The sequence below is a fragment of the Pogona vitticeps genome, chromosome 6 (assembly GCF_051106095.1).
Source record: "Pogona vitticeps strain Pit_001003342236 chromosome 6, PviZW2.1, whole genome shotgun sequence".
Classification (NCBI taxonomy): Eukaryota; Metazoa; Chordata; class Lepidosauria; order Squamata; family Agamidae; genus Pogona; species Pogona vitticeps.
In genome coordinates, this window is record NC_135788.1 from 109,134,238 (window position 1) to 109,159,637 (window position 25,400).

The 25,400-nt window shown below is 42.0% G+C and overlaps 1 protein-coding gene across 1 annotated transcript in view; it reads right to left on the bottom strand.

Moving 5' to 3' along the window:
- PRKCG (protein kinase C gamma) overlaps positions 1-24,793 on the bottom strand; it is an 86,498-nt gene extending 61,705 nt beyond the window's left edge. Inside the window, exon 1 of the mRNA XM_072976753.2 lies at positions 24,776-24,793. The gene's annotated coding sequence lies outside the window, so the exon portion shown is untranslated. The remainder of the gene's footprint in view (positions 1-24,775) is intronic.
- Between the last annotated feature and the right edge of the window lie 607 nt (positions 24,794-25,400).

The following is a 25,400-nucleotide window of genomic DNA, read 5'->3' on the forward strand; positions in this document are numbered from 1 at the left end:
GAGCTTGTGCTGCCTGAGGCAGAACAGCAGATGGCATCTTTGCCCAGTGAAAGGGCATAAAAACCAAGGCTGGTCAAGTTATTTTGGGACCTTCATACTGCTTTTGCCTTAAGTAAAAAGAGTAACAACAATGTTGAAATACGTAATAATGATGCCTTTGCATTGCACCCCAAAATCAACTATCTGAAGGAATTGTCCTTGTAATGGTGATAATAGTGATCAAGAAGAGCCTATATTTTACCTCAGCATATAACGGGGAACAGAAAAGCAGCAAAGATCCAAAAAAACTGGCCAGAATTGATACATGGAATTATTTGGTACAACACCGTTCAGTGAATTGTGTTTTGAACTAGAATAGCTCCCCATCAGCAGCTGTTATTGAAGATGAAAATGTTGCTTTACAAGCTAATGCATCCTCATGACAAGTTAGTTAGTTAGTTAGTTAGTTAGTTAGTTAGTTAGTTAGTTAGTTAGTTAGTTAGTTAGTTAGTTAGTTAGTTAGTTAGTTAGTTAGTTAGTTAGTTAGTTAGTTAGAGCAGAGGTCCCCAATTCCCGGGCTGCGGACCAGTCCCAATCCATGGCCTTGGAAAGACTGGGCCGCCAGGACAAATAAGCAGCATGCAGGAGGGGAATAGCAAGCAAAGCTCCGCCTCCTGTGAGCATGCTCCTATGAGGTTCTAATACCGCTGCTGATCTGACAGGAGGTGGAGTTTTCTCCACGCTCCCCGCCTGCTGCTGCTAGATCAGCTGTACCTGTGGCATTAGAATCTAATGTAGGAGTCTGTGCGCCTATCAGGTTCTAATGCTGCTGATGATCTGACAGGAAGTGGAGCTTCAGTTGCAGCTCACCTCATGCTCCTGCTCGCCATTCACCTGTAATACAATACAGTACATGTAATGAGCTAGATTCAAAGATATCCTCCAACAACCTATTGCATAACAAATAACACCCCACCACCACCCCGGTCATTGGGAGAATGGTCTTCAACTAAACCAGTGGTTCTTAACCTTTGTTACTCGGATGTTTTTGAACTGCAACTCCCAGAAACCCCAGCCAGCACAGTTGGTGGTGAAGGCTTCTGGGAGTTGCAGTCCAAAACTCCTGAGTAACCCAAGGTTAAGAACCAGTGAACTAAACCAGTCCCTGGTGTCAATAGCTGGGAGGCGACCAAGTTAGGCACACAGATTAAGCTAATCATGGTTGAATAAAAACACTAGGTTTGGTCCAGTTAGAGCTGGACCCAAGATCTAAAGATTAAAGACTACTGACTACCAGTATATGTAACATGGCAGCACCCCTTTTCTGGGCACTTCTTACCAAAAAGCGAGCATTAGAAAATCAGACGGGTACATGTGCTTCAAACTGTAACTGTCGGATAGAGGGAATTCTGAGCTACTGAATTACGCATGAGGAAAACATGTCTGACTGCAGAGTGAAATTCAGTACTTAACCTTTTCCAATACTTTACTTTTACATAACCACTTTTTTTCAAGTGTTTCCTATCTACAGAGAGGGGAAACTGCAAATTGATACCATTTAGTCAGATTTTTAAGACTCTTTTCTTCTACCCATCTACCAAATTCAATTCCATCTATGCCTGAAGAAAAAGATGTGAAGAGCACACCGTCCTTTTTGTTTTGTTTTGTTTAATAGATAAAAGCAAAGCAAAAGGTGCCCACAAGATGACTGAGTCCTGGAATGGTGCATGTTAATCTTCCTGGTTGGATAAAAATAAAAATAGAGTAAAGCTGTCGTTGTTTGATGATATGTGAAAGACTAGCTGGCTGGAGCTGGTAGAGGTCAGATGTACAGGTCTTTATTCCTGAAAGAAAGGAAAAAGATTCTCTGACACTGTTTATATATGCAATGTGTGACTTTGTGTATACAAGAAAGAGAAAGAGGTGAAAGTTGATGGGGAAAAGGAATCTCATTTTCTTTTTGTCTGCCAAAAGCCAAAGTATCACATCAGAGCATACACCATGGTTGCCAAGTAGGATACCATTAACACAAAACTTTCGTATGTTTCCCAATTCTTTGGTAACATTTGCGAACATTTTCCCTGTTTAATGATTTTCTCTCATCCATACTCTAGCACCATATTCCTTTTGCATCTGTGTGGGAAGGGGAAGGGGTAAATGATCTACTGAGTTACTGGGATGGCAGATGTTTCAACTGGGAAAGCTGGGACAGTCTTTAATTCCTTTTTTCTGATCCCTTTCTAATTGCCCCTATTTTTGCTTCTACTGGGATACATTGTTAAAATGTTGTTAGTGTGTGTGACAGTGAATTGTTAAGTGTTCAACTCCTTTCCCATTTTATATATCAGGCTGCTGTTGTAATTTTAAAGTGGCAAAGAGAAGCTAAGAAAGCAATCAGGGTTGGGGCCACAGCTCATGAGGAGTGGGTTTAAGTTTTTCTCTCTGCCACATAATCCCAGCAAAAATACTCTTCTTCCCATGCAGGTACTAAGTCAAAACCTCAAAGATACCATTAGAACATATGAAGAATCCTTTGATACCAGACTAGAGACTGTACAGTCCAATATTCTGTTATCCAAGTGAATGCCCAGATCGACAGGTTACCTACCTGTGATTGTAGTTCTTTGAGTGGACCTCTGTGATTCACACTGTGGGTAATCTGCACATGCATGGAGCCTCATCAAAATATTCTAGAGCTTCTGCGGTAGCAAAAAGATACATTAGTGCAGACCCCTGCCCCTTGGTATATGTACTTTGGCGCCAAGGCTCTCCCTTCAGTTAGGTCAACCGCCGCATAAAGCAAATAGGATGTGACAGAGGGGAGGCCAGGTTGGGATGTGTGAATCACAGAGGTCCACTCAAAGAACTACAATTTAGGTAACCTGTTGTTCTTCTTTGTGGCCTCTGTGAATCACACTGTGGGTGAGTAACAAGCTGTCTTACCCAGAGAAGGGTGTCACACCAAGGGAGATGACAACACAGCACGTCCAAAAGCAGCACCTGATTTCTGCCAAACATCCAATCTGTAACTATTGATAAATGTGGATGGTTGTGGCCATGTGGAGCAGATGTCAGGCAGGGGAATGCCTCGAAGAAAAGCTGTAGATGTTACCAACGCCCTGGTGGAATGGGGGTGGATATTTTGTGGGACCAGGAGTCGAGCAAGCTTATAAGCAAGCTGAATGGTGGAAGCAATCCCATTTGGATATCCTCTGTGAGGTGATTTGAAGATCTTTGGCAGGAAGTTGATAGCTGACAAAAAGTCGAGCTGAACGTCTGAAGGGTGGCGTATGGGCTATATAAAAGGCAAGAGCCCTCCTCACATCCAAAGTATGGAGGATTTTTTTCTTGAGGAGTAGATGGAGATGGGAAGAAAGAGGGGAGAACCAGAGGTTGGGATAAGTTGAACTGGGAGACAACTTGGGCAGAAAGGAAGTATCTACAAAGAGTTTGACCTTATCTGGGTAATACTGGAGATAAGGGTAGTCAGATCTCAAGCTTGCCAGTTCACTAGCACGCTGTGCTGATGTAATAACCACAAGGAATGCTGTCTTAAAGGCAAGTAACCTTTAAGACAGTCAGTTGACACCAGGGGCTCAAATGGGGTCCTTGTAAGCCACTGAAGGACTAACAGCAGTGATCATTGAGGTGGTGGCGGATATATGTCAGGATACATGTGTGATAGTCCTTTAAGGAAGCGTGTCAGAGTAGGGTGTCTGAAAAACATAGCTGCTGAAGAAGTTGGTGGCTGATGAGTGACAATTGCAGAAACATAGACTTTTGGAGATGAAAGAGGAAGGCCCTTCATTTTTAGCTGTAACAGAAAATGAAGAAACGTGGTAAGGGAAGGATTGGTTGAAGGTAGTGATAATGCTGCAGTAATAATACTTCCATTTATACATGTAAGCTGTTCTGGTTGAACGTTTCTTTGCCTGATGAAGGACATTCAACAGGGAGGCAGAATCCTCCACGCTGCCAGGTGAAGGGTGGGTAGATCTGGGTGGAGAATTTGACCTTAGTGTTGTGCAAGCAGGTGAAGCAGGTGGGGCAGGTGATAAATGTTGGGCAACAGCTGGTGGAGAAGCGGGAACTATGGCTGTCGTGGCCACCACGGGGCTATTGCAGTTGTGTTGGGCTTGTCCTGCTGAAGACAGACTACAACCTTGTGAAGGAGCGGGAACGATGGAAACAGGTAAGTGAGTGACTTGGGCCAACGACCGACAAATGCGCCTCTGTGGGAGTTCTTGCCAACTCCTGAGCAGGAATAGTAACATTTGCACTTCTGGTTCTTTCAGGAGGCAAAGAGGTCGATGGAGGGTGTGCTCCAACATTTGCACAGGGAAATAAAAACTGTTTGGTCCAGTGCCCATTCGTGGGTTTGGGATCCCTTATGACTGAGAACATCTGCCAGATTGTTGTCTTGACCGGCTATGTGTATTGCCATGAGGCAAATGTGATAGGAGAGACACCATTCCCGTAGATCAACTGCAAGATAAAGGAGGCTTGGGGAGTGAGTGCTCCCTTGTTTGAGAATGTAGTACATTGTGGTAGTGTTGTCCATGGCTATTCGAAGCATCTTGCCCAAAAGATGATTTCTGAAGGCTTTGCGAGCTTTTATTACTGCTAAAAGTTCGAGCTCATTGATATGAAGCAACTTCTCTCTTTGTGACTATTGGGCATGAATTGAAAATGGCTGTCATCTGTGGTAACCTGGATTTGTGGGCGTGGTTGTTGAAAGGGTTGCCCCATGCTGAGTGGAATGCCACCATGTGTGTTGGGAGGCAAGTTCTGGAGTGACTCACAGCAGAGTGTGTGGTGGCTCTGTCATTGAGTTGTATAATTGAAGAGACCTCATTTTGAGGTGAACATGCTGTACTATTGAAGTCATGGATGCCATGGTGCCTAAGACATGTTGAACACGATTTGCACAAAGATTGAGCCATACGTTTAGCGGGCTGAAGGGATTGTTCCCAAAGCTGAAGTCTCAAGAGACAACTGCGGAGAACTCCACGCTTAAAGTTTTTACAGTGAGGGCATGAGGAGGTTTGGTGAGCCTCACTGAGGCAAAAAAAAAAAAAAGCACTTAGCGTGGCCGTCAGAAAAAGGAATTTTATTATCGCAGACAGAAAATAATGAAAAATTTAAAGGTAAATCAAAAACTTTTGTTTTAGAAATGACTCACAGAAGTGACAACAGAGGCTCTCAATGCGGAATTTGAAAGAAACTGAAGGGAGAGACTTGGCGCCAAGCTACATATACCAAGGAGGAGGGGTCTACACTAATGTATCTTTTTGCTACCGCAAAAGCTCTAGAATATTCCGATGAGACTCCACGCATGCGCGAATTACCCACAGTGTGATGCACAGAGGCCACAAAGAAGAAATAAAGTACTGCATTTAAGTAAACATGATGACCTGTACTGTATAAATAAAGGAGGGATGACATTTGAAGAGGCAAGAAGAGGCAGGCGTAACTGTTAAAAGGGTCAAGCAGTTTAGAATCAGTTTTGAATCAGATATGTGATCTCAAGACTAAAAGGGCTAATGCAATTTTAATCTTTCACAATATCGTGGTTCCACTTGCACAATAGGAGTGATATCACCACCAGCAGATTCCTTCTTCATGGGACTTTATATCACTGCATACAAGTCACACATACCCCAAAAATAAGGAAGAAGCTCTTTAATTAGCAGGAACCTGCCAGTAACATCCTATTGCACAGAAAGAGGTGTGCAACAGGATTCTGGCCATAGGATCCAGGCCATGAAAAGGAATAATAATCCTATATTGTGTTTTGATCAAACCTCATGAAGCGCCTTGTGCCAATTTGTAGGAACTTCAGTTTCAAAAGAACAGGAATAGATTAGGGGCATCCAGAGGCAGGCAACCAAGTTGGTGAGGGGTTTTGCAGGAAATGTTGAAAGGGGTGGCAAGTCTGAAGAAGAGGAAGATGATGATATCACAAACATCTTCAAAAAAATCTAATTTTGTTTGGCAAGGGAAGAAACCAAGGATAAAATTAAAGCCACTTCAGGACAGGAAACAGACAGAAGGAATGGGTCTTCCGAATTAGATGTTATACTATAGGGCTGCCTTATTAACGTGGATTTAAGATTGGATTTTATTGGAAAATCAAAGACTGTTAAAACTGGAAGGTCATGATTTGAAATGGGGGTGGCATGCCTTTCTTTGGTACAGTAGTATGGATGATTTTAAACAATTCAATAACTATATTTACTATGGTCTTGGACTAAAATTCAAATACAGATGTATTTCAAAATACGTACCTGACACATTCCCCCAGTGTCCCCTATTTGTTTTCCCTCAAACACAGGTCCACCTTTGGACACGATGTACTATTTACTCCCTTTATATGCTGCCACCAGTGGATCTTTATCCACTCTGTACCAAATATGTTTCTTAGACCCGGTCTGATTGGTAAATCACAGAAGTAAAGTCACAGATGTTCTTTTATTGTTCAATCATTAAACTTGGACAGGGTTACACGTTTGCTTGTTTGTATTCATTCACATTAACCACTGTAACAATATCTTATGACTGTCTATCTGTTTTCCATTACTTTTATCTCTTATTTATTCTCTAACACAGTGGTCCCCAACCTTGGGCCTCCAGATTGCGACTTCAACTCCCAGAAATTCTGGCCAACAGAGTTGGTGATGAAAGCTTCTGGGAGTTGTAGTCCAAGAACATCTGGAGGTCCAAGTTTGGGGACCACTGCTCTGACATACACCAACTTTTCAATTCTGTCTTAACCCTTCAAACTCTCTTCTCTCAAGACAGAAACACAGAATGAAAAAAAGAGAAATAAGAGACAGAATTACTTAGAAAGATGGAAAATAAGAAGGGGCCCTTAAGGTTGAAAAACATGTATATATTTAACTTTGGGAATTATAAAGGGGCATATCCTTTATATTAAAAAGGAGAATTAAATTGAAATAAGGGAACCCTAACCAGGATAAAGCTGTAATATGGGGGGGGGGGTTGTTTTAGGTAAATTAAACTAGATATAAAGCCGGGGCATGGATATGGAACCATTTTTATTAAGAATGTTATTAGGAAATCTTGAGAATATTATATACTATGAAAGTAATATTATGATAGTAGTCATATTATATACTAAAATATGTACCAATGGTTTGAATGTTTGAAAGATGTCTGGAATTTGGGGGGACAACTGGGAAGACACTGAGATGTAAAAAACAAATAATTGTAAGCAAACCGTGTAACATGATGTTTGACAAGCAAAAACCAATGTAGATAGAGTGAAAAACTAATAAAATGTTTTTTAAAAACTCTCTTCTCTCTCACTCTCTAACTGTCTAACTCAGGGGTCAGGGAACTTTTTTACCCTTTACCCCCCAAAAAATTTATATAAGCCGACTTTCCTCCCTTGATTTGAAAGGAAGGAAATGATACAGTACTGTATTTGAATTCAAAATCTTATTGAATCTATTCAGAATTACAGTTCATAGTTTTGAGTCACTCACTCACTCTCTCTCTCTCTCTCTCTCTCTCTCTCTCTCACACACACACACACACACACACATCCCCCACCCTCCCCCCATCCATCCGTTTTCTCCATATATTTAAACAAGCTTCATGAAGCCACCCTTTTCCCCGCCTTAATTCATGCCTTGCACTCTGCTCATTACCCCCAGGATTTTCACTTTTATCCCATTTGGGATAATTTACCCCTGTTCCTCGACCACTGGTCTAACTGTTCTCCTGACTCCGCCCCTCCTGTCCTACCACAAGCTCCTGCCCCAGAGCTCCACATGATGGACAGGCATGACCTGGGCATTCCCCCACAGTACCATGTTGGGTAACACCAGTGGAGACATTTTCTCTTCCAAACCTGAGAGGAAATGATAAAATCTTAAGGTATAGAGAAGTACTGAAACCAGATGGGACATTAAAAAACAAAGATAAATTAATGGTGCAGGGATTTGATATACAGTGGTGCCTCGCACAACGGGCGCCTCGTAGAGCGATGAATCCGCTCTACGAGGCCGGTTTTGTGATCGCAAATGTGATCGCAAAACGGTGCCTGCATAGGGTGAAAATCGCAGAGCAAAGGTTGGTAAGCGGTTCGCTTACCGACCTTCGCTTTGCGACCCGCCAATCAGCTGGTCGGCGGGTCCAAAATGGCCGCCGGAACAACCGAAACGGCCGCGCACAGCGTTTTGCACCCTCGGTAAACAAGGGGAGGGCGCGAAAACGCTGTGCGCGGCCATTTCGGCTGTTCCGGCGGCCATTTTGGACCCACCGACCAGCTGATCCGCGGTCTCGCTGCGGCCGAAATGGCCGCGGGCAGCGTTTTCGCGCTCTCCCCTCGCTTACCGAGGGCACGAAAATGGCTGCCGGACCCGGAAAAGCATCGCTGTATGGTGAGTTTTTGACCATTTGGAACGCATTAAACAGTATTCCAATGGCTTTTTTTGATCTGTACAGCGATGCTTTCACACAGCGAGGGTTAATCCGGAACGGATTAACCTCGCTGTGTGAGGCACCACTGTAGATTGGTGATCACATTCTCAATTGATTTTAAGATATGGTAAAGACAAGCAGCAAGGTTTTTATGTAGATAATACTCCCTTTGACAGAATCCTCCTGGATACCAAAGACAAGCATAATAAAGCATTATACAATTTTTATTAGTTTTTGATACGCAGGAGGAGGTGGTTAAGGAATGTATGATAAGGTGGGCACAATATAAGTTTGGATCAGTGAGAACAAATATGGGAAAACAATATAAAACTCACTAAGTCAGTAGCTTTTAAATAAAAAAATTGTTTTGTAGATGGTATATAACTCCCACAAAACTAGCCAAAATGGATATTAAAATTTCAAACCCTTGTTGGAGATGTAAACGAAAAAAGGTTCTTTTTATCACATGTGGTGGTCTTGCAGGAAAGCCCTAAAATATTGGAAAAGGGTTGAAATGGTTTCACAAGAGGTTCTAGAGATTCTGATAACTGTAACCGCTGAATTTTTTCTTCTAAATATAATCCCGGAATTAATAGATCCAATGAAAAAATATTAGCCATCTATATCTTGACAGCTGCAAAAATTCTCTTTGCTAAACATTGGAAAGACCTGGATAATCCATCACAAGAGGAATTAATAGCAAAAATCCTGGATATGGCGGAAATTGATAAACTACAGAATGGCTAGACTCAACAAGAAACACGAATCATGAAGATTTTTGGCATAAATTTTATGACTGGCTTAGAAATAGAATGCAAATTAATATTGGATAATTGAAAGCTTAAATTTAGAAACAGAATTGTTGTTGTTTAGTCATTTAGTTGTGTCCGACTCTTCGTGACCCCATGGACTACTAGACCACGCCAGGCCCTCCTGTCTTCCACTGCCTCCCGGAGTTGGGTCAAATTCATGTTGGTAGCTTCGATGACACTATCCAACCATCTCGTCCTCTGTCATCCCCTTCTCCTCTTGCTCTCACACTTTCCTAATATCAGGGTCTTTTCCAGGGAGTTTCAGCTTCAGGATCCGTCCTTCCAGCGAGCACTCAGAGTTGATTTCCTTCTAGATGGATAGGTTTGCTCTCCTTGCAGTCCAGGAGAGTCTCAAGAGCCTCCCCCAGCACCACAATTCAAAAACATCAATTCTTCGGCAGTCAGCTTTTTTTATTCCAGCTCTCATTTCCATACATCACTACTGGAAAAAACATAGCTTTGACTATTAGGTAGTATTAGGTCGCTTGATGCAAATCTGCAGACAACAAGCTTTAATAATTTGTTTTCTTGCACAGGTTGTTCAACATTTAACAGTCTATGGTTACCACGGTACAAAGAATGACACCATAACATCCGGCCATCGCAATCACCCATCATGCCGAACAACTTTAAGAACTTGCCATAGTTTGCTGTAGTCCACACAGTCAAAGGTTTTTGCGTAGTCAAAGCAGAAGTAGATGTTTTTCTGGAACTCTTTAGCTTTCTCCATAATCCAGTGCATGTTAGCAATTTGGTCTCAAGTTACTCTGTCCCTTCAAAATCCAGCTTGTACTTCTGGGAGTTCTTAGTCCACATACTACTGAAGCCTGCCTTGGAGGATTTTGACCATAACCTTGCTAGCATGTGAAATGAAGAAACAGAATATGTATTATAAATAAGTTACACCAGAAATTTATGTATCTGTGATATGTAATAGATAAAAATGAGTGTTGTAAAATGTTCATGTTGATTTACAACCCCTGTCTATCTTATGCCCCCTGTCCCCTATCCCTTCACCTAACCTATAAAATAAAATCAGATTTATTTTCTGTTGGTTCTGGAAGCTAACAAAAGAAGAAGAAAGGATGAGGGGGGAAAGGATTTTAACTAAAGATTGGAGGGGTGTATCTGATATTATAATCTATTCAACTTGATGGACTGCTTCTAAAGATGGTGGGCTCTCTTTTATTAGAGGCTTTTAAGCAAAAACGGAACAACCTCCTAAGTGGGTGTTAGAAAAGTGCCTTTCCTACACCAGTAGAGAACAAACTAGATTACTTTTCTGGTTCCTTTCAATTTTATGATTCTTTGTTTCCAGAGGTTGGCCAAAGTGATATTATGGCCATTAGTGGGTTGACATATGTATGTCAACCCGCTAATGACCATAATATCTCTTTAATTATTATCATGTTGGCTTGTAGCTTGAGTCTGCACAAGCTTAGCTTACGAACCTGTGCCATTTGTTTTTAATATTTTCCAAAGGATGTTGGCATTCATTTCAGAACACCATGCAGAATAGGCATATGAACAGTTCCTGAATGACACATTGGACTAGAATTAATTCAGACAGTGCTACTAGAATTTTGCAGCATTCAGAATCCAGCTTCCTTCCCTCTTGCTACCTACATACAGATCTCTAGATCTCCAGCCACCTGCAAGCTATGCAAACCAAACAGATGGAGGAGGGAAGAAAGCTACAGTAAGCTTTCCTATAGAGTGTGTGTTTAGTCGTTTAGTCGTGTCCGACTCTTCGTGACCCCATGGACCAGAGCACGCCAGGCCCTCCTGTCTTCTACTGCCTCCCGGAGTTGTGTCAGGTTCATGTTGGTTGCTTCGCAGACACTGTCCAGCCATCTCATCCTCGGTCGTCCCCTTCTCCTCTTGCCATCACACCTTCCTAACATCAAGGTTTTTTCCAAGGAGTCTTCTCTTCTCATGAGATGGCCAAAGTACTGGAGCCTCAGCTTCAGGATTTGTCCTTCAAGTGAGCACTCAGGGTTGATTTCCTTTAGAACTGATAGGTTTGTTCTCCTTGCAGTCCAGGGGATTCTCAAGAGCCTCCTCCAGCACCACAATTCAAAGGCATCAATTCTTCGGCGGTCTGCTTTCTTTATGGTCCAGCTCTCACTTCCATACATCACGACAGGAAAAACCATAGCTTTGACTATTCGGACTTTTGTTGGCAAGGTGATGTCTCTGCTTTTCAAGATGCTGTCCAGATTTGTCATCGCTTTCCTCCCAAGAAGAAGGCGTCTTTTAATTTCAGGGCTGCTGTCTCCATCTGCAGTGATCATGGAGCCCAGGAAGATAAAATTTGACACTGCCTCCATATCTTCCCCTTCTATTTCCCAGGAGGTGATGGGACCAGTGGCCATGATCTTCGTTTTTTTGATGTTGAGTTTCAGACCGTTTTTTGCACTCTCCTCTTTCACTCTCATTACAAGGTTCTTTAATTCCTCCTCACTTTCTGCCATCAGAGTGGTATCATCTGCATATCGGAGGTTGTTGATATTTCTTCCAGCAATCTTAATTCCGGCTTGGGTTTCTTCCAGTCCAGCCTTCCGCATGATGTATTCTGCATATAAGTTAAACAAGCTGGGGGACAATATACAGCCTTGCCGTACTCCTTTCCCAATTTTGAACCACTTAGTTGTTCCATGACCAGTTCTAACTGTTGCTTCCTGTCCCACATATAGGTTTCTCAGGAGACAGATAAAGTGGTCAGGCACTCCCATTTCTTTAAGAACTTGCCATAGTTTGCTGTGATCCACACAGTCAAAGGCTTTCGCATAGTCAATGAAGCAGAAGTAGATATTTTTCTGGAACTCTCTAGCTTTCTCCATAATCCAGCGCAAGTTAGCAATTTGGTCTCGAGTTCCTCTGCCTCTTTGGAATCCAGCTTGTACTTCTGGGAGTTCTCGGTCCACATACTGCTGAAGCCTACCTTGCAGGATTTTGAGCATAACCTTGCTAGCGTGTGAAATGAGTGCAATTGTACGGTAGTTGGAGCATTCTTTGGCACTGCCTTTCTTTGGGATTGGGATGTAGATTGATCTTTTCCAATCCTCTGGCCACTGTTGAGTTTTCCAAACTTGCTGCCATATTGAATGTAGCACCTTAACAGCATCATCTTTCAAGATTTTAAATAGTTCAACTGGAATGCCATCACCTCCACTGGCCTTGTTGTTAGCCAGGCTTTCTAAGGCCCACTTGACTTCGCTCTCCAGGATGTCTGGCTCAAGGTCAGCAACTACATTGTCTGGGTTGTCCGGGATATCCAAATCTTTCTGATATAATTCCTCTGTGTATTCTTGCCACCTCTTCTTGACGTCTTCTGCTTCTGTTAGGTCCCTCCCATTTTTGTCTTTTATCATGTTCATCTTTGCGCAAAATGTTCCTCTAATATCTCCAATTTTCCTGAACAGATCTCTGGTCTTTCCTTTTCTGTTATCTTCCTCTATTTCTTTGCATTGTTCATTTAAGAAGGCCCTCTTGTCTCTCCTTGCTATTCTTTGGAATTCCTATAGAGTAGAGAACACTTTATAGTTTAATCCAGTGAATGGAGTCATACACTACAAAGGGAGGAAGACTCCCAAACATAACCCAGAGTCACTAACTTAGTTATTGGTGGATTCTGGAATTACATAGTAATTAAAAAAAAACTTTTAAAAGTTTGCTGCTTTAAAAATCCCAAGTCACTAACTCAGAGGACAGCCCACCCCAAACTCTGCAATAAATCAGACTATGAAGCTTCTCAAAGCAAGTCTGATGAGGCACAATTCAATTTCACACAACTTTGTAGACATCTAAGAACTCACATACTTTGTTGGACAAAGTTATTTGTCACTGCAAATGTCACCTCCTTTCTTATGAGAGCCAAGAGCTGTGGTTTTTCTCATCTTGGTCTTCCTACAGAGTTCCTTTGCCTACCATCTTCAACTTGATGCATCTTGTTCACTTGGAAGTTTGAATGTTTGTGAACATTCTGTGTCAATCAGGGTGCAGTGGGGTGACATTGCCAGGCCTAGAGGCTCAGCAGCCAGTTCTTCAGAGTGCAATAGCATGAATAGCAAGGGCAAAATTTCTCCATGACACAGCAGCAGAGCTTTAAAAAGTTACTTTGGGGGGGGGGAACTACTGCTCCACAAACCCCCAACAGCCATTGTGACTAAGGGGTCTGGACAGTTGTAGACCAAGAACCAATTTCTCCAAGGTCTGTTCCTAAATCTTGTTTGATTGCTGCATGATGATAACCAGTGCCGAATTCTCTTCTGGCAGTTGCTCTTTCCGTTGTGTCCTTGGATTGATTAATTATTTACAACAGATGAGCAAAGGAACAGAGTGTGAAGTCAGTGGGAAGGGTGGGGGGTGGCAGAGAAGTATCTACCTTACCTGAGAGCATACGGCACACTTCCCAAGAAACCTGTGGGTAATTTCCCTGAAAAGAACATACTGACCTCAAGTGAGGGATCCCAAAATAAACAATCGCCCCCTCCATTGGCAGAAGTTCATTCAAAGAATATGCAAAGAGACAGTGGCCTCAGGGGCCCACATCAGGAAGAAAGGACAATTCTAGCTCTATGCAAGCAACACCACATACCAGGAACCTGGCATGAGATGTACTTGATTCTGAAGACTTCTCCACTGAAGTGCTTCTCAGCTTTTAAATCAGAATTGTAGATACCGTAGCCATTTGGTTAGGAATGGTTGCTAGCAGAAGGTGTGAATCATTCCCAGAAAAACTAGGTTTTATCACTCCTGGAGTCAGGGAAAGTTACTTTTTTTTAACTATATGTCCCATAATCCCCCCTAGCCAGCATGATTACTTGCCACACTGGCTGAAGGGTTTCTAGGATACAACAACAACCTTTCTGTGTTGGTGGTAGAATATACCAGATGGGCGGGATATAAATAAATAAATAAATAAATAAATAAATAAATAAATAAATAAATAAATAAATAAATAAATAAATAAATAAATAAATAAATAAATAAATAAATAAATAAATAAATAAATACTGAGTTCTGTCAACAGAACCATTGCTCCTTGGGGTTTGCTGACTGGGAAAAAGGAATTAAAATTAAAGGAAACGAACTTTTTGCAAGGAGATATGGAATGAATAAGCAATCCAAGCCACAGATTCAAACAAGGAATGCTAATTCCAGTAACATGTACATAATATAGGGGTAGTGCAACAAACAGCAGGTCTAAAGACATAATGTTTAATCAACACCAGCTGCAAAGCCCCGTAAGGACTAACAAGGAGCCTGTCCACACTGTCATATAGTTCTGATATATGATCCCCTGATAGCATTGTTTGGAACAGAAAAAAAGGCTTTGTCCGCTTGTGTTTCTATTTAAAATAACCTGTTGTCTCCCTTTAAGAACTAGTTGTATCTTGCTGGCACTGTATGACATCAGGTGTCCACTTGTGTTTCTACTTAAAGTTATCCATCCTTCCCCTTTAAGAGTTGGCCCATATATTTCTGGGACAGGATAAGGACATGCAACCATTTTGGGACAATTCATTGAGATGCAAACTTACTTGAGTTAAAACAGATTGCAATGAAGATAAGGACCTTTTAAGTACCGGCTGGATCAGACCAAATTTCACAGTGTAAACAGGCACAAGGTCTTTAATAAAATATAGCAGTATAGAGTGCTCATGTTGCAGACAGACTGACCTCCATTCCATGTTCTTTTCCTTCTCTGGTATTTCACTTTTTTCCTCTCTCCACAGCCAGTCTACATTCCATGGCCTCTAATCACATGCAGCCCATACCATCAAATATGTATTTGTTGAGATGGGGTGCCCAGAAAGGGTTAAAGTAGCCTCTGGCATATGTGATGTAGAGAGCTTTGCTACTAACTCAGCAAAGAGGAAGGATGGTACACTGAGGAATGCAGCCCTTGTTTTGTGGGGTTCCAAGCAAAGTGCTCCAGGATGGTCCTCTGTTGGAGATTTGGTTAGCAGTCACATTGGGCCATATGGTTAGCAAGCTCAAAATCAAGCCTCCTCTCACATGTTTACTGAGTGCATGAGCAGGAGAAATATATATATATATTCTTCTACAGTTCAAGAAAGCGGATCTGGCTTCCAATCCCTACTCAGCTATGGAAGCTCAGTGTGTGTGTGTGTGGCAATACAGTAATAAACCACATCTTGAACATCTATCTACTACAGTATGAAAACCCTACTAAAGTCACAATACGTCTGAAGCTATTTGATGTTACGTCTCCAAGATAATAGCTAGGTAAATGGGAAGATTATATAGTAAGCTGGAATTTAAAAAAAAAAAAACATAAATATATGTATTCAAACAAATTTGTGATCACATAATGCCCAGAAGATGAAAAGCTGGAGTCAGCCAGCTCCAGATTTCACAGAGAGCATTGCAGAAACCCACTGGAAACTCTACCCATCAGCTTCCTTGTTTGTGGCTAGCGGGTGGTATACAGGCACTACTCTCTGTAAGATTACACTTCTTGTTTTATTATTGAAAACCATCATACATGTAAATTAATGAGAAGCAAGGCTTGCCTTCTGACATGTCATCAAGAATTCAAAGTTATGGTTTATGGAACCCACCAGATGGTGCTACTGCTACAAATTTCAAGATCATGTTTCCAAAGCTGAGAGAATAATCAGTAGGCGGTGATGGATTTTTTTTGACGTATATCTTGTTATTGTTACTAGGCTGGATAAAAATCAGGGATGGGGGTCTGAGTCAAAGAGTTTCATTCATTTATGGATCCGTAAACAATAATTTTGTATCACACTGTGATGTACATATAATATACCATATGGAATACTGCTGCAAACTCCAAGAGCAGTGGGAGATATTGAAGGCAAGAGTGTATAAAACATATAATTGATTTTATGCTACTGTCATAAATCTTCATAAAGGAAACAAACAGATGTATTTGAAAGCATTGTTCATGATGGAATAATGGAACAGCAACTTTAAAGATAATATTTGCACATATACACGCGCACACATGCAAACATATAACTTCCTTTTTCATGAATAGAAAGATTTTTTAAACAGCTTTTTAAGCAAACAGTGGCCAGCATCTCACTGGTGTTTGCATATGGTTTGTGTAACCTGTGTGATTAATTAAGGCCAAATATGAGAGGCACAGCTGAACATGGTCATAATGGCTAGGACATTCTGGAAGTTATAGTTAAGAAAAAAAAAAGTCATGGCACAGCACACGTTACTCGTGTTTCCTGAATATCAGGCTGCCACGTTGTGTATTAGATTTCCACTCTAAATCGGAAGTAAAAGATCATTCTAGCAGAATGTCTTCTTTGTCTGTCCAAAGGAAATTAAATGCCTCTATTAGAGAATTTGCCACAGATCATAAGGCTCAGATTGACTTCTGCATGAGGTCTTGAGTTATTACCAAGAAAAGCAGGCAGTACAGGGTTAGATGAGCCAACAGTGTAGCTCAGGGCTACTTCATAACGCAGCCCCTAAAGCTTGAAACTAAATCGAAAGCCTTATAACCTGGGCTGGAATATGGAATCTCCCTTAAAAACAAGGGCCCATGTGTGCATGCAGGGACAGGGCAGGCATCTGCAGGGGGTGCATGCGTGTATCTGCATGCATGCACATGGGGTGGGTGGGCACGGGGGTGCATGCAGGTGTACGCATGCGCATACATTCCTGTTCCTTCAGCCCTTTAAGATCTTGAAAGTATTCAGTGTGGCCCTCAGGGTAAAAAGTTTGGAGACCCCTGATCTAGAGTAATGTTTCCAACCTCTGGTCCACAAATGTTGGATGTCAACATCCAGCTACCATGGTTAGTGGCCAGGAGTTCATGGAAATCTAGTTCAACAATGTCTGGAAAGTCACATCTAGGAACCACTGATCAAAGGGTGTTATATTCCAGCAACAGCAAAAGCTTTTTTAAAATAGGAAGGCAGGGCAAAAATACTGTATGTCTTTTTCACCCATTAATTCACAGAAAAGCAGAACACAATGCTATCAGTGTCTGCCCAGAAGTAAGTTTAATGTATATCTTCCGCCAATAAAATTTTGACCTTTCACCTGTAAAGCCCAGCACAGTAATCCCGATGGTCATATAGAGGCACTCTACCCATTCCTACAAATCAAGGTTTTAAACTGCTCACTCAAAAAGCATAGCACAAGCCTATGCATGTCTACTCAGAAACAAGTCTCCTTGCAGCTTTCAGAAACATTTAAAAAAAAAAAACCAATTTCTGGAGGAAATAGAAACTGTAAGTCTACTGCAGCAAAAATAACAGAGATCCTGGGGCACATTAAAGATGAATATGTTTATTTTGGCATCATCTTTTGCCAACTGCAGCCCACTTCCGCAGATTCAGGAAATGTTCTTCTGAGTTGGCAGGTACACAGCGACATGTTTATGTGATAGTAGGTGAAATTGTAAGCAGGGAAGTTATTACTCAGTGCTTGTCCTTTACTTTTTTTATAATTAATATTATGTTCTGCTTTTCTTTCTGTCTTTACCTCTAACTTAAGTTTCTCCTTCCATCTGGCATCACCATCTTCAAGGAAAAAACAAAGAAAAAAAAAAGCCTCATGAATCTCTCATGATCCACCAGTGTCTTTTAAAATACAAAGCAAAGAGTTTATAAAGCTCAACTAGTAATGGCTAATGAATCTGTTTTAAGTGATCCTTAATATACAGCCTTGAACCCATGTCTTGCAGAGTCAGACCAAAAATTTGTAACCACCCAAAAAAGCACCAAAAAGCAGTAAGTAACTGGTCCCTGTGGTTACTGCTTTTTGTCCCTCTGCAGCCTCAGGCAGCCTTCAAACAACTACTCAGGAGAGTGTTTTAGCTCAGGCTAACATTCCAGTAATAAAGTCCTTTATTTTCTGTTCTGAATCCATTAGCAGCTCTCTCCAAAATGTCTTTTGGATGATTCATCCTGGAAAGGCAGGGAAACACCCGCTTAGCTCATGGCCAAGCCATACTCACCCCACCCCTCCAGAGACCAAGAAGCAACTCTTTCCATCAAGCCACATATTTTACAAACAAGGCAAGAGCCACCGAAGGAAGCAAGTTCTTTTGGGGTTTTTTTGGCAAGAGTTAAAAAGGAGTAGAGAGACTGAGGCTTGTGCAATAAATACTATGCTATATGCTATGCATGTGTAAGGAGGAAGAAACTGCTACAGAGAATCCAGTGTCTTCCAAGGAAGACTCAACATTCCTTAGTGATAAGGTGCTCTATGCATGGGTAACTGCTTTGCTAAAATGTGAGAAATTGTAACCAAAAAGCATATATTCCTCAGGGACCAATCAACTGCTGCATACTTTTGTTCTTTTTTAAGAACTGTATAACATTTGAACCCTGTTGATCTCGGGGTCCCCACCTTGCTGGGCACCAAGTGCAGACTTGTTTTACCTGAATAAACCTGTTGTCTTTTCCTCCAAAAACGTGTCCGATGATGATGACTGTTTAAGACTTGGCTTAATTTAACTGGCTACAACACAGAGATCCAGGAGTAACATATAGAATGTAGAGAAAACCCTGCATTTCCAAGATATCTAACATTATTCAGCATTAAAAAGAAATACTCCCAATTTCAGGTCTCTAAGTTTGAGATGGTTTTGGCAAAGAGCAGCTATTCAAAATGCTTTCTTTTAATCTTTGCACTGTTGGCTCTTCCCTCCCAGTGCCCCACTGATTAAAACAACAGATAAATTCATCTGGAATTCATGTGGAGGGCGACTCTACATCAATTTTTCTTTTAAATGGGAAGGGGGGGGAAATCGATCAGGACAGAATTTGGTAGTATTCAAGAAAATTAATTTGGCTTATGTTTGTTGACATTTTTCATAGTCTCCTGTGAACCGCAAACAGGAGCTTCTACAATCTGGGGCTTACCCTTCTTCGGGGGGGGGGGGGCACCATAGGACTGTACAGCTTGCCCCAGGCCACACAGGAGGCACAGTGGGGAACTGAACTTTCAACCTCAGATGACTAATCCAGCCAGTTTCTCAAATACACAGCTTCTTGGTTACAGTTTCAAACAAACAAACAAACAAACAAACCAAAAAGGAAGTCATGTGGTCATTACAGAATACAAATGTAGAAAACACGGCTTCTTGGTTACATTATTCGATCACTTTTTTAAAAATAAATCGATCAGTATCTATATTCATGTCCATTTAAACCTCAGAATAAACTAGGGCTTTAGAGCTTTGGAAATTTTACTTTTTGGGACTATAATTTGATGCAGCCAATAAAGGAAATTTCTCAAACTGTGACACTGTCGGCAAGAGACCTACTGGGTCTAACCAAAGGTCTGCCTTTGACTTAAGACATTCTGCTCCCCAAGACAGAGTGGCAAATGGCACTCTGCTGAAGTACCAAAGTTAAGATATGTTGTCCCCCAAAGCTAGTTAAACATTATCTAGGTAAAGGAGACAAACAATCCCTCAAGTTCTTCACCCCCACCTTTAGCAGGTGGGGAAAATGCAATAGCAAATTAAATAACAGAATATATGCTGCCTTTTCTTGACCCTGAAATCTGCTGCTTAAAGTATCTGTGTCACTCTGCCTAATGGCAGGGCAGCCTTACCCCTGTTCTCACAACTCCACAAGCAAGGCATGAAGGCAAGGCCTTCTTCATTGAAACAGAGACGTCCTGTACTTCTAATGGGCCGCATCCCATGCTACGCTATCCATTTGTAAAGCCAGGCCCCACCTCTCCAATATACTGTATAAATAGCTGCAAACTTCTCATTGCCTGATCATTACGGTATGTGTTACATCTACTTAGTCTTCTGACGTAGAAGCCAAGATGTTTAAAGGGCAAGGGGATTTTGGTTTTGGAGGGCAAAAATACACTAAGATAACATGCTTGTGCTTCACTCAAGAGGATTGGCTCTAGAAAGCAGGGACTGTACCTTGTATATAAAGGATGGAGTGCATTCTTTGAGTAGTTTCCCCTTCCTTATCTGTAAATAGAGCTAACTCTCCAACACGTCAAAACCAGGCAGCCTCTGCCCTAAAGACTGGATAAAATTACTGTACTGGACATAATATACAAGCTCCAAATCACTCATCTCTGATCTCCTTCCTTAACCAGCAATGTATTGTAGTGGTGGCTTTCTATTAAAAAGTACTAGTGAGTGGAGAGCGTGTAGTGCCTTTTGTAGACAAACTCCAAGAGCCACAAGTGGACTATACTTTTACTAGGAGGTATGCATTCATAAAGGGACATGGTGCCGCTGCGGGCTAAACCGCAGAAGCCTGTGCTGCAGGGTCAGAAGACCAAGCAGTCGTAAGATCGAATCCACACGACGGAGTGAGTGCCCGTCGCTTGTCCCAGCTCCCGCCAACCTAGCGGTTCGAAAGCATGCAAATGCAAGTAGATAAATAGGGACCACCTCGGTGGGAAGGTAACAGCGTTCCATATCTAAGTCACACTGGCCATGTGACCACGGAAGATTGTCTTCGGACAAAACGCTGGCTCTATGACTTGGAAATGGGGATGAGCACCGCCCCCTAGAGTCGAACACGACTGGACAAAAATTGTCAAAGGGAACCTTTACCTTTACCTTTTATGCATTCATAAAATAAGCAACAAGCTTTCCAATTTTCCAGAACTGAACTATTGCCGGAGTGGGCAACTTCTAGAGGTCCAGGGGTCATACTTTGCTCATCCCTGAACCAGACAGCAAAACGCTGAGGAAGGAAGGAGGGGAAGCAAATTGAATTTTACAAATGGCTATGTGTTTTAAACAATGGGATTGAAAGCAAGCGCTCGATGAGTCAAATGGCCTTACAGGTATCATAAGAGCTCTGGCAAAATCCACTGGATGGAAAAAAAGGACAATCCCTTTTCCTTTAAATGCAAAGACCACAACCTGAATATCTGTGACTCTACAGACTGCACTGTTCACATTGGTACCTGTTTATGTCAGGTTTGATCCAGGACTGCTAGTTTTAACCATAGTTTGCAGTTGTGTCTGAATCCAGAATTGTAGCTTGTTTCTATTTGGGATATCATCTGGATCCTGGCAGAAGAAGTGAAAGGAAAACACACCAAAAACTGGACAAACAAATCATGACTATTTTACACATCTGCAAAGTTCAGTTACGTTTCTTCAGTGAACCATAGTTAAAGCAAATCACAAATTTCAGTTTACTGGTATATATTGACACAGACAATAAGAGCAACAAGGGGCTGGGCAGGAGAACTTTCCACATCTCTGGCACCCCCAGTGCTGTGGCCTGAGAACATAAACACTTTGTGCCATCTGTTCAGTAAGGAAAATAATACAGGATACATCAATTAGAAGTGCTGGGGGGCTCCTGTTCAATTACCTGGCTGTGATGTCCCTTAGGGGTCTGTGTTGTTCTGGAGAGGTTGCCAGAGTTTTGGGGTTCACTGTCACCAGTATGAGGCTGACACACAACTCTGTCTCTCCTTTCCATCAAAATCCAAGGAAGCTATTTCAATTCTAGGTCACTGTATGAAGAACTAGATGAGGAACAGTAATGGACTGCCTGATCAGTCAAAACACAGATCAAGGCATAGAGATTCAGTCTGAACAGGATGAGGTTACACTCCTTCTGAAAACACAGATGCACAGCTTGGGGTTTTTCCTGGATTCGTCTCTTGTGTTTAGATGCCCAGGTTTCAGCTGTGGCCAAGCGTGCCTTTGCACAGTTAAAACTAGTGCAGGAGCTACGACTGTTCCTGGAGAGTTCTGATCAGGCCACAGTGACACATGCGTTCGTTACATCCCAGTTGGATTGCTGTAACGTGCTCTATGTGAGGCTGCCTTTGGAAAGTGCTTGACAACTTTCAGTGGGGCAAAACACGGCAGCCGTATTGTTAACAGGGGCTGGCTACAGGGATCATGTAACTCCTCTGTTATACCAGCTCCACTGAATGTCAATCCATTTCCGGATGCAATTCAAAGTGTTGCTTTTAATCTATAAAGCTCTAAATGGCTTGGGTCCAAGCTATCTCAAGGACCACATCTTGCATTATGAACCTGCCCAGGTATTAAGATCTAAGAAGGCCTTCCTCTCGATTCCACCACCCTCCCAGCTGTGCTTGCTGGGGACATGGGAGAGGGCCTTCCCTATTGCTGCTCCTAGACTTTGGCGCTCCCTTCCATAGGAGGCCAGGCCGGGCCCATCTTTGCTGTCCTTCTGCAAGCAGATGAATACCTTTCTCTTCAGGAAGGCCTTTCCTTACTGACTGACTTTCTAGAAGACAACAATTGGCTTATATTCTGTTCCTTTTGAATCTGTTTTAGTAATGATTTTACGTAACATTTTTACTGTGCTATTAATCCTTCTTTAATTGATGTTCTCAGTTTTTAATATTGTGCATTTGATGATGGAAGCTGACTGGGTCCTTTTTTTTAGAAGGCAGGTCAAAAAAAAAAGTTACATCAATCAATCAGATGTTAAAGGGGAGACTTCAGTTATTGCCTAATTTTATTTTGCAAATTCCTGAACAAATCATACATGGGACGTGGTGATTCAGAGGTAACTGTGTCTAATAATAGCAGTTTAAAAATCCAGGGCAGCCAAAGTCCAAGGTCTAAGCTTAGGCGGCTCTGTATACAACCAACAATGGGAGTGATGAGGAAAGACTTCCAGGCACACACTCATAGACCTGAAAGGCTCTTGGCTTGGGGTTTGGAGCTGGCTTTTAGGAAGGCCACAACCAATGAGCCACCGTGTCAGGAAAATACATTCCTGCTAGATACAGAAATATAAATATAGTCATGATCTCATCCCAAGGCTGAGGTACCGCCAAGCTGCTGCTGGAGGGGAAGCAGCTGTTGAGACAGGAATAATCCTTCATACAACTGTCTGAGTAGGATGAGGAGGGCAGCCATTCATTCAGAGATACGTACCTGGTTCAGCTGGAGAAGGAGAGGCCTTCCCGGCTGCAGGAGGTTGTTCAGACAAGAATCTTCTTGCACCTGGTGCTGGGTTACAACAATTACTGTGTTGGGACAGAACTAAGAAAAGTCCGTTTCTGGACTACCATTCTCAGAACCTCCTACCAGCATGATTCTGGGTGTTCTAATTATCATGATAAATTGTTGTTGAAGATAATTTATTAATGAGCTGCAATACTGTATCTCTTGTCGAGTGTCCTACAAGCATTTTTGTAAAAACAAATATGGTTGTTCTGGGTTTTTCGGGCTCTTTGGCCGTGTTCTGAAGGTTGTTCTTCCTGACGTTTCGCCAGTCTCTGTGGCCGGCATCTTCAGAGGACAGCAACCTCTGAAGATGCCGGCCACAGAGACTGGCGAAACGTCAGGAAGAACAACCTTCAGAACACGGCCAAAGAGCCCGAAAACCCAGAACAACCACTAGATCCCGGCCGTAACTAACTAAAAAACAAATATCCTAGCAGTTTATCATATTGTTGCTTTTTATTTTACATATTATTATTATTTTAAAAAATACCAGGCACCGTCAATAAAAATTATAAAAACATTGACGGTGTTATATAACAGATACAAGTTTTGACCAAAAACCTAAGCATCTGTTAAACGACTACGACTACTACTGTTTTCTCAAGGCCTGACAATGCTCCATAGTGATGCTCTGGTTTGAACAGGGATAGTCATTGTGACTGGGCAATTCTATCAGTTATAGTCCAAAAAAAGTAATTTTTCTTCACCTCCAATTCAGGCATAGAAGAGACCACTTTTGTGCTCAGAGAACCTCAAAGAAGAAGAAGAAGAAGAAGAAGAAGAAGAAGAAGAAGAAGAAGAAGAAGAAGAAGAAGAAGAAGAAGAAGAAGAAGAAGAAGAAGAAGAAGAAGAAGGGGGGATTTCATCAAATAGCTGGGAATGTTATGGTCTGTGAATCTGATACTCCCTGTTGGTACAGAGATCCAGATGTGCCTGAATGGAAGGCAGCTCTACACACACATCCATGCATACAATAACATCCCTCCCCAACCCCGCTAACTTGTCTGTGTGTCCAGCACATCCCTGGAACAACAGCTGTGTTCAGTCAGCTCTCTGAAGCGGAAACTCCTCATCAAATGAGCGAGAATTTCCATCGGGTGAACTACTCTCCACCCCTTTCCCTGTAGCCAAAGTCAGCCCTATTCACCAGCCCCGGGAGGGGTGAGGGAAGAAGGAATGAGAGATTTTTCTCCAAGCAAGACTGTTCTTTTTGCCTCTCTCCTGCTCCACCCAGTGCAAGCCAGGAACTTGAGAGATCCAAATTCAAGTCTCCACTGAGCTGTGGAGTAGCCACTGTCTCTTCGTCTAACCTACAGAAGGGCATTATGAGGGGATGGGAGGGGGAAGAGATGTAAATTATATTGATCTTGTGGGGGGAAAGGTGGAATATCAATATGACTAACGAACAAATTCTATACAAACAGGAACCTGAGGAGGAAAGCAACCACATGCTAGGGTTCCCTCATTCCTTAGCAACATAGAAAGCTGCCATACAGTGAGGCAGACCATTGGTCCAGTTAGCCTAGTATTGGCACTATCCTACTGGCAGCAGCTCTATATTTTCAGGCAAGATTCTTACCTGGAGATTCAGGTAATTATGTGGTGGTCTCCTTTATCCAAGCAATAAGCAGGCCCAACTCTGTTTAGTTTCCAAAAATGAGTCAAGATGTGGGTGTCTTTCAGATGGTGTTGTGTTATGGTAGATTCAAACAGTAAACCTTTTCTGGACTGTAACTCTTTTAGATTCTCTTTCAGCTCTGGAAGTTTGTATGATCCGCCTCCTAGGATTTGAGTGAGGGGCAATAGTTTCCTTGTCTACTGAAGAATAGACATTTAGGGATGTGCTGCTAGTTAATGAGTTGTCACATGTTTTCCTGATCACGTTCCAGCTGCCTGGCATGGTGTGTGATATGGAGGCACCAGCTCCTTAATCCAATCCAATTTATTAGTGTGATTTGGGCCACCGCATTTATGCTGGCATAAACAGCCAACAGGACCCTAGCCTGCATGTGTTAATCAGTTATTACATTCATGCACTGACTCACCCAAACAATAATTTGCCAGCTGAGACTACATTCATTATATCTGATGAAATGGGTTTAGAAACTTTTATACCAAATAAAATTCATTAGTCTTTAAAGTTTACACTCTCTTGTTGAGCGACAAGCATTTTCGTAAAAACAAAAGACAAGAAATCTTAGCAA